Consider the following 8,847-nt stretch of genomic DNA (forward strand, 5'->3'; position numbering starts at 1 on the left):
GGCGATATGAGACTGAGTAAAGCTGGAGCTTTTTGAGACGGTCTACGTAGGGCATCTGTTTGAGGCCGGTAATCCTCTTTGTGAGGTGTTTCTGCAGCCTTTCCAGTTGTTGTAGATGTCTTGTGAGGTACATACCAAAAGGGGCGTTGTACTCTATAATGGGTCTAATGAGTGATGAGTAGAGGGGAACAATGACCTCTTTTTTTTCTGGATGAGAAACCTTTTGTGATGAGGTGCGCCACGAAGAAGGATTTCCTGACTACTGTGGCGATGTGATTATCAAAGGAGAGACTACTGTCCACCTGTGTCCCAAGGTCTCTTATCACACTTTCGGTGTTAAGTATACTACCACCTATGTTGTAGTTCATGGGTACAGAGTTTTTACCAAAGGGGATGACAATGCACTTTGTGGCATTGAGCTTGAGGCCATGGCTTTGACACCAGAAATTTGTCTCAGTGAGACGCTTTTGTAGCATGTCCACATCGCTAGGAGTTTCGATATGGCTCCTAGTTTGCAGTCATCTGCGAACTTCATTAACCAAAGACCTTCTGTGTTAGCCTGTACTTCAGAGAAGTAGATACCAAACAGGAGAGGACCCAGGACTGAACCCTGTGGTACTCCACTTGTCACTGGTCTGAAGTTGGATTTTGAGTCTGCTACTTTCACAGTGTGGGTTCTGTCAGTGAGCCAGTTGGCAGTCCATCTTGTGACATAAGGATTTATACTTAGTTTAGTGAGTTTATCTATAATTCCAGAATGGGGATGGTGTCGAAAGCCTTGACAAGATCTAGATAGGCTGTGTGAACCACCTTACACTTGTCTACGGCTTTGGTGACTGCTTCAAAGAAGTCTATCAGGTTTAGGAGACATGATCTGCTTTTACAAACCCGAACTGGGTGGGGTCCAGAGTTTGGAGATTACCAATGTCTTTGTAAGTTCCATGATTATATGTTCCATGGCCTTGCAGACCAGGCTCGTCAGGCTAATGGGGCGGTGGCTCCCCCCTTGTGGAGTGGGATAACCGTTGCTGTGCGCCATTCAGCAGGTACAAAGCCTGAGGTGAGGCTATAATTGAACATGGTACTTAGGTGGGGTGCCAGTTCGTGTAGAACGCAGCCTGGGATGATGTTCTTCGTCTCACATTGCTGCAGTCATAACCTGTGGGGTAGTCCGCTGTCCTCGGTCGGCCCGAATACCAAAGAGTTAGGCTGGCGTCGGTCATGGTCGCCCGGAGCGGACATCAGTACGTAGTAGTACTTAAGCGCATGACCGACGCCATAACCTCAGTCTTTCTTGCCGCGTGGTCCGAAGCAGAAGCAGCGTTTGCAAGTGCCATTCGGCGTTCTGAAATTTTCAATTATCGAGTTTCAGACCGAAGACCAAGTTGGGCTAAGTACCCCGTTGGGAAAAATTTTTGTCTTTTCTTGCCTCAGTTAATCCGGATGTCAGAAAAAGTTAATTGTATTTCTTGTGGGAAACAGATACCTCATAGGGACTATCATTCTCTCTCTATTCCTTGCTTGGGGCCTGAACACGATGTAGTCGGGTGTCGCTTTTGCGCTAGATTTAATAAGCGCACCATTAAACGAAGATTAGACTGTGCCAGGCTTGTTTTCGGTAAGCGGTGTAACTATAACATGCCGTCGGATCCTTCGATGCCCGCTACCGCTAAAAAAACGTAAAGATAAATCTTTAAGGTCTAAACCGGATGAGTCGTCCGTTACGGACGCCGGTTCTATGGAACCTCCGGTTGAATCTGTGGATCCGGCCGAGGTCTCGGCTGAATCCCAGGGGGAACCTTTACTTTTGCAGGAGTTGGCCTCTCAGGAGTTAGGCCAGGCCAACGGTGCTTCTCAGGTATCGGTAGTTCCATCCTTTCAAAAGGTTATTAGGCCTTCTACCTCAGTGGCTAAAGGCCATGCTAAGGCTAAACCTGGTCTTACTGGTACTGGCCATAGCCCTAGTTCTTCAGCTTCTGTTCCTAAAAAACATATGTTGAAAATGGCAGAGGATTTGATTTCTTTGATCAGGGGTTCTATGCCCCCCCCCCTGAGAAGAGGCCTAGGGTGGAGACAGATTTAGAGGGAATGGAGCATTCTTCGGACTACTCTGAGTCCTCAGCTGAGGATATTAAGGATTTCCCTCCCTATTCAGATTCGGATGCAGAGGATTCCTGTCCTTCTGCTTCTCCTCCAGAGGATTTTTCCTTTTCTGAAACTTTACATTCCATGAGGGAACATTTCAAGTGGGAAGGTCAGGATTTTTCAGATTCTCGAAAAAGGCTTAGGGAATTTTTATTTTTGCCACAACATAGGCCTTTGGCTATTCCCCCTGTCTTAGATGTTGTTCAGGATGTTTTTTCTGAAGCTTCTCTTAATCCTGATTCTTTACCCCCTGCCTCTGTCAAGCCAGACAGGTATTACAGAGTTCCAGAAGCACATAAATATTTGTATAAGAGTCCTAGAGCTGACCCGGAAACTATTCTTCAAGGGCCGAAGGGTGTCAGGGCTTCTGTGGTTAAGAATCCAGTTCCTTTGGATAAAGATTCTAGAGCGTTGGATAGGTGGGGGAAAAAGTGTACACTTCTTCTACGTTAGCTATGAGGGCTTTAAATTGCCAGTTTCATATGCTGAAGTATCAGAACTTTTTGTTAGGCCAATTGAAATCTAAGGTGGATGCTTTATCTGAGGGTATAGAGTGTAAGGAATTGCAGGAGTTGGTTCATGCTTCAGATCAAGTTGGAAAACATTCTTTGCAGTGTGGTTTCGATGCTCTTCAGGCTTCATCCAGGGTGGCTGCTACTGGTTCAGTTATTCGTAGACATGCCTGGCTTAAGGATCAAAATTTGTCAGAGCATGTTAAAGCTCGGATCTTGGATGCTCCTCTTCAATCTGAAGTTCTTTTTGGTTCTCCTGTGGAGTCAGTTTTGAAAAAGATGGAAGATAAAGCTAAGTCTATGCAGACGGTCAAGGATTTTTTGCAGGTGCAGCCCCCTAAGTTTAGCAGGAATTGGCCTGCTAGAGGATGGTCCTACCCTTCTTCGGATTTTCAGTCTAGGGGCAGGTCTAGACGTGGTAGAGACAGGGCTCACGCTCAGGGCTCTTTCAGACCTAGGACTTGGAGTTCTCCTGCACAGTCTTCTGGTGAGGGCAGGGGTCAGCCTTTTCGTAAACAGACCCAATGACCTGTATCTTCAGCTGCCAGATCCTTCTTTTCTGGCAGCTCCTCTAGGAGGAAAGTTGGCACTTTTCAAACAAAACTGGCATTTGGTCGCCCAGGACAAATGGGTGTTGGAAATAATAAATCAAGGTTACAAGTTTTATTTTCACACTTTTCCTCCTTTCAAAGGCATGCCGGATGTGCCTCCTCAGCAAAGGCTGGAGGCTCAGGAGCAAATTTCTTTGCTTTTACAGATGGGAGCAATCCAGGTGGTACCCCCGTTAGAAGTAGGCCTAGGGTTTTATTCCCGTCTATTCCTAGTGCCAAAGAAAGGAAACACTTGGAGGCCAATTCTGGATTTGTCCATTCTCAATACCTACCTAGACATTCCAAAGTTCAAAATGTTAACATTACAACAACTTCTGCCTATGCTAGGCAAAGATCACTGGATGGTAACCCTGGATCTCAAAGAGGCCTATCTTCACATTCCTATCAGGCCCAGCTGCAGGAGATTCCAGCGATTTCGGGCTGGTACTTCTCATTATCAGTTCTCTGCATTGCCCTTTGGTTTATCTACTGCGCCCAGGGTGTTCACAAAAGTTCTGGCTCCTGTAATAGCTTTCTTCAGACAGAGGGAATACAAATTTATCCTTATCTGGACGATTGCCTGATTCTTGCTCAAGACAAAGACAAGTTACTTCAACATCTACAGTATGTAATGGCAGTTTTAAGGTGCCTAGGGTATTCTGTGAACGAAATAAAGTCCAGTCTAGTGCCCTCTCAGGACATGTGCTTTCTGGGTGTGAGACTGAATACAGCTTCTCAGATGGCTTTTCTGACCCCGGACAAACAAAGAACTCTTCTCCTATACTTCCAGCAGTTATCAGTACTGTCCAGGCTGACTGCAAGGACAGTCCTTCAAGCCTTGGGGTTCATGGCATCTTGCATTCTAGTACATCCCAATGCCAAACTGCATATGAGGAAGCTACAATGGTATCTCAAAAGTGTATGGACTCAACACTGCCACGGTTTGGACACTGTCATTCGGATAATACCTTGCATCCAGAAGGAATTCTTGTGGTGGGCGCAGGAATGTCACCTAAACAAGGGACTCTCTGTGACCCGACCAGAGGCGAGTCAGATCATAACGACGGATGCCTCGGACTTGGCTTGGGGAGCACACTTCAATGGGAAATGGATTCAAGACACGTGGCCTCCCAGACTACAACATTTGCATATCAACATGAAGGAGATGTTAGCAGTCCAATTTTCCCTGATGGCCTTCAAGGACCTACTTCAACCAGGACAGGTGTTGATTCAAACAGACAACACCACAGTCATGTGGTACATCAACAAGCAGGGGGGAACCCATTCTTACCCTCTTTGCAGACAAGCAATGATATTGTGGGAGACTGCTCTGAGTTTGCACATCACTCTTCAAGCACGGTTTCTGCCAGGAGCACAGAACTCCCTAGCAGATGTATTGAGCAGACAAATTGTGGACCCCCACGAGTGGAAATTGGATCCTCAGGTATTCCAACAGTTGACAGTGGCTTGGGGAACTCCAGACATAGATCTGTTCGCTTCTCCACTAAATTTCCAACTACCAAAATTTTGCACAAAGATGTTTCACCCAAAAGCTTGGAAAGTGGATGCTCTATCTTTCAGTTGGAACAACCTTCACGTCTATGCTTTCCCTCCTCTGCCTCTCCTTTTCAAGGTACTCTTGAAAGTCAGACGGGACAAGCCTTGCATGATTCTAATAGCACCAGATTGGCCACGTCAGCACTGGTATCCTCTGCTGAGGAGTTTAATTCAGGAGCCTCCTTGGCCTTTGCCACAGATTCCTCACTTGTTGTCCCAGTCAAGCAATCACTTGCTCAATGTCAGGGTGCAGTCCCTGCATCTAACAGCCTGGCGTATTCTGTTTTAGAGCCTGTGGGGTCTCGGCTTCCTCAACAGGTTTTAGATGTCATTTTGGAAGCCAGGCGGCCCAGTACTAGAAAAGTTTATGCTGATAAATGGAGGAGATTTTTTCTTTGGAGCACAGCAAAGGGCTTTGATGTCTCAGTACCTAATTTGAGTTTTACACTACAGTACCTTACTGAATTACTAGACAAGGGTTTGTCATTTTCCTCTGTGAAGGTTCATGCTGCAGCCATTTCTGCTCACTATGATTGTGACCCTCCTTTATTTTCTCACCCTTTGTTTAAGCAATTTCTTAGAGGGGCAAAAAATATAAGACCCCCACGTAGAGCTCCTACTCCTTCCTGAGATCTCAATTTTGTCTTGGAAAAGCTTACTTTACCTCCTTTCGAACCTGCAGCTACGTCTGAGCTGAAGTTTTTGTCTTGGAAAACTGCTTTTTTGTTGGCCATTACCTCTGCTAGGAGGGTCTCTGAATTGCAGGCACTCATGGCAGTTGAACCTTTTCTGGTATTCCATAAGGATAGGGTGTCTTTGCGTACTAACCCTTCTTTTATGCCTAAAGTGATTTCTAATGTGGCCTTGAACCAGTCTATTCATTTGCCTACTATTTATGCTGATCCCCAAAATAAGGGGGAAAAAGTCTTGCATTTTTTTGGATATTCACAGGCAGCTACGTTATTATTTGAGCAGAACTAAAGAGTTCAGGCAGACTCAACAGTTATTTATTTCTTTTGCTCTGGGTTCACAAGGGAAAGCTGTTTCAAAGCAAACTATTTCCAAGTGGATTGGTCATTGTATTGATTTTTGTTATTCTCATCATGGGAAGAATGTTCCTGCTGGGATCAGACCTCATTCCACTAGGGCTACTGCCACATCTACTGCCTTTTTGAGGGGGGTAGCTACTAAGGATATTTTGGAGGCAGCTACTTGGAGTTCATTTCACACTTTTACTAAGCATTACCATCTCCCTCTTTATTCCAAGTCTAGGGCTGGGTTTGCCACTGCAGTTTTACAGGGCATGTTGGCAGCCCCTAATGCTTTTTAGTTTGCCAGCCTCCCTTTTCCTTTGCTTTGGGATTCTACCCACAGGTTATGACTGCAGCAATGTGAGACGAAGAACATAGTACAGTTTTGTACCTACCATAAATGTAGATGTTCGAGGATCCACATTGCTGCAGTCCTGTTTTCCCTCCCTCCTTCCCCTCTATAGTTTGGGATTGCGGTTGTTCCTTTGGGATAATTATTATTTTCTCACTTGTGGTTGTTGGGTATCTACTATTTTGGCTCTGGCCTTTCCTTTTTAAGGCCTTCTGACATCTGGGGCAAGAAAGACTGAGGTTATGGCGTCGGTCATGTGCTTAAGTACTACTACGTACTGACGTCAGCTCCGGGCGACCATGACCGATGCCAGCCTAACTGTTTGGTATTTGGGTCGACCGAGGACAGCGGACTACCCCACAGGTTATGACTGCAGCAATGTGGATCCTCGAACATCTACATTTATGGTAGGTACAAAACTGTACTTTGTCTGGTCCCATGGATGCTGTGTTCATGTCTTTGAAGAGTGTGTTTTTTACCTGTGCAGCCGTGATTACAGGAACTTTGCATTCTTCCGGTGTAGAGATGGGCTCTTTAGGGGGTGAGAGGGGGGTAAAGTTAGCACTGAACCTATCTGCCAGGATGTTGGCAGCATCAGTTGGGTCTGTATATTTAGTGCCATTGTGCTATAACTCAGAGCAGATCTGAGTGTTGCCATTGAGATTCTTGACATATCTATAGAATGCTTTGTGGTTGTCTTTAGAATCAGTGGCGATTTTGTTTTCGTAACTAGCTTTGGAGGATTTTATCAGGGATCGCAGCTTTTTACCGAGGCTGACCAGTGAGCTCCTTCACTCATAGGATTTTACTCTCTCTTTTGCAACAGTTTCTTCCTTCTGTTGTACAGTTTATGGCAGAGGACCACAAGATTGGCTTCCTTTTTTTGGAGGATAGCATCTTGGTTCTGTTTGGGATAGCACGATCCATGCACTCATGTAAGTGCTTATAAAGTGCAATTGTATAGGATTCCGTAGTCGTAACTGTATTGTCCATCTGCATGGGTGTCATGAAGTTCACCACTTCTGTCTTGAGAAGCATGAAGTTGGCTTTGGAGAAATTTTTTACCATGGTTTCCTTAATGGGGGGTGGGGTGGGGGCAGGATGTGGATATTTAGGGTAATTTAGCTTATGGTTGGATCGGACCAGTGAGGCGTTGACTTCAGGTGTGGAACACCAGTCACTCATGTTGGTAATGACTAGATCTAGGATATTGTTGCCCCTGGTGGGGGTGTGGATAAGTTGATCCAGGGCATTGGAGTTTATGAATTCCAGAAAGCATTGAGCGAAGGAGTTGGTACACGAGTAGTTTTACCAGTTAATGGTAGGGTAGTTGAAATCGCCCATTATTAGGGTGTTTGGTTGAACCCTAATATTTTCCAGTACATCAAGAAAAGAGGAGTGGGAATCCTGGGGCATGGTGGGTGATCTGTAGCAAGCTACAATTTGGATTGAAGTTTTGCCCAGAGTTAGTTGCACTTGGATAACCTCGGCTGCATTATGCTGAGCAACTAGCCTGGAGGTGTGGATATCCTTAATGAATATGGACACACCTCCGCCTTTGGTGTTCCGGTCCAGGTTACATGGCCGGAAAGTGTAGTATGAGTTATAGCCTGGTAGTGCAGGGGTGCTCTCTGGAGCCTTGAACCAGGTCTCAGTCACTGCACAGATATCGGTGTTCTCCATTTTAAGGAGTGCCTCGAGTGAGTGCATTTTGAGATTTAGACTTCTAGCATTGAGTATAATTACACTCAGTTTTTGCTTGCCTGACAGGTACTGCATTATGGGATACCTAGAGACAGACTAAATCGGGATCACTTCAAGATGAAAGACTTCCCCATGTGGTCAGGCTCAGAAATTACTTATAAAAATATTTAACCTGTAAATCATTCCAGAATGGTGTTAAAATGTAGGAAACACCAAACAGTTTTCTTTCGGCTTTTCCCAGTTAGGGGTCGCCACAGCGGAACTCAGGTCCGCTAATGATTGGCAGTAGATTTTTTACAAACGCCGAGGTGCCAGCTTGATGTCCAACCTTCAACGAAGGCACGCCCACTTAAGCATGTCTTTCGAATGCCACCCAACCACAGGGAGGACATGCAGACTCTACACAGAAGGCACTCCCGCACTCCAGCCGAGAATCGAACGGGAGAACCTCTTGCTGTGAGGCAACAACACTACCGCTGCACCACCGTGGCTTAGGAAACGCCAAACAGTGATGAAATAAATATCTTTTTTTGAGTCTGTTGGTGTGGTTTTCCTTTTAAGGCAATTTCTTTTTGTTATCCCTTTCATGGGAGATGTCTTCCTTCTGTAAAGGCACATTCTACAAGGTCATATGCCTCTTTGGGTGCCTTTTTCAGGGGTTTGGACTCCAATCCATCCTTGAAGCTGCTACTTGGTCCTCTGTTTATAATTTTAATAAACATTAGATTGGACGATATTTCTTAATGGTGCTCTATGTATTTTGAGTTGGGATTCTGCCCATTTGAAAACTTTTGACCACATGCCAGTCGGCAGCAGTGACTTTGTCTGTTTAATTGTAAAGTAAGTGTGTGTGTGTGTGTGTGTGTGTGTGTGTTTGTGTGTGTGTGTGTGTGTGTGTGTGTGTGTGTTTGTGTGTGTGTTTGTGTGTGTGTTTGTGTGTGTGTTTGTGTGTGTAC

General features: G+C 45.4%; 1 protein-coding gene across 2 annotated transcripts in view; it reads left to right on the forward strand.

Annotated features, from left to right (window-relative positions):
• DYRK1A (dual specificity tyrosine phosphorylation regulated kinase 1A) overlaps positions 1-8,847 on the forward strand; it is a 2,602,610-nt gene that overhangs the window by 206,478 nt on the left and 2,387,285 nt on the right. The gene's annotated exons all lie outside the window — the stretch shown is intronic.

The sequence above is a fragment of the Protopterus annectens genome, chromosome 5.part0 (assembly GCF_019279795.1).
Source record: "Protopterus annectens isolate FY-2018-M chromosome 5.part0, PAN1.0, whole genome shotgun sequence".
In the NCBI taxonomy this organism is placed as follows: domain Eukaryota; kingdom Metazoa; phylum Chordata; order Ceratodontiformes; family Protopteridae; genus Protopterus; species Protopterus annectens.